Raw genomic sequence first — 1,167 nt, 5'->3', positions numbered from 1 at the left:
ACAACCCAGGTAAATGAAGTAAAAGAGGAAGTTTCCTCCCCACCCTCCTCTAGAAAATATACGATAATTTCACTCCTCACCCCACCTCCAAAAAACACATTTTTAAAAATGCTCAAACAACTTATTTCTTCTTTTAAATGATGATGATGATGCTTTTGCATGTACATTTTGATAATAGGCAAGAATAATCAAATGGAGGTCCCTTTTTGCTTTATGCTGTACAGCCATATAGTAAATAGACTCTATCCGTGTTTTTAAATATTAGGGTTGGGTCTACAGGACTCATTAAAACACTATAGCTGGCATTTAAATCACTACCCAGTTTGCCATACCCTCCATAGTACTAGACTGCTGCGCTGCCAGGAGATAGCTATAGGTAGAAATAGAGATATCACCTTGCAACATAGCAGTATATCTGCATAAAGATAAGCAACCCCTTATTTCCATAATGTGCCACGGCTATGACATAGCAAACAGCCATCACTCATATTACTCACAACACTTCTTCAGTTAATTACCTGGCTTGACCTGCTAGACCAGAACACGCATCACAAAATAGCTAGAGATCGAGCCGTGGGAGGCCGGCAAACCTTAAACCTTGAGATAGATGTGCTGTTTGTTCCCTGTGTTGTGCAAGCACCATCTAGTGTACACCTTGGATCCATCAGTGCCTACAGAATAACACACACATAGATACACCTATATGAACAAATGCACACTACATACATAGAAAATCAATTCATTACCCTTACAGCGTACTTATAGAAAAGGAAGAAGGAAATATTGTCCTGCCCCTTCTTTATATTAACTGCTCCAATGTCTATATATCAGCTCAGCCCCACCCAAAGCAACGAGCACTTTCTCTCCCTTTCCTAAGAAGATGTACTGTGGGTTTTAGCTTGTAATAGCATTTATAAACATTCTTAGGCATCATTGCCTTCCCTTCGTTTGATATAAAAACATATGGGGATGCTCCTAGTGCAAGGTTACAAAGAACTGCTTCAAAGCTTGCCCATAGCACTGGGTTAAAATGAATTGATTTCATGTGAAATATAATCTAGCTGACTGCATCACAACGGAGCCTTCTGTGGGTCTCGAAAACAGATTATCAATGCGCATGTATGCTCACAGCACCCTCCTGCTGCCAAGAGTTGGGAGGGTGGTTAC

This window comes from Alligator sinensis, unplaced genomic scaffold (assembly GCF_000455745.1).
Source record: "Alligator sinensis unplaced genomic scaffold, ASM45574v1 scaffold1018_1, whole genome shotgun sequence".
Lineage (NCBI taxonomy): Eukaryota > Metazoa > Chordata > Crocodylia > Alligatoridae > Alligator > Alligator sinensis.
The sequence above is the reverse complement of the archived record's forward strand: the minus strand, read 5'-3'. Positions refer to the sequence as shown.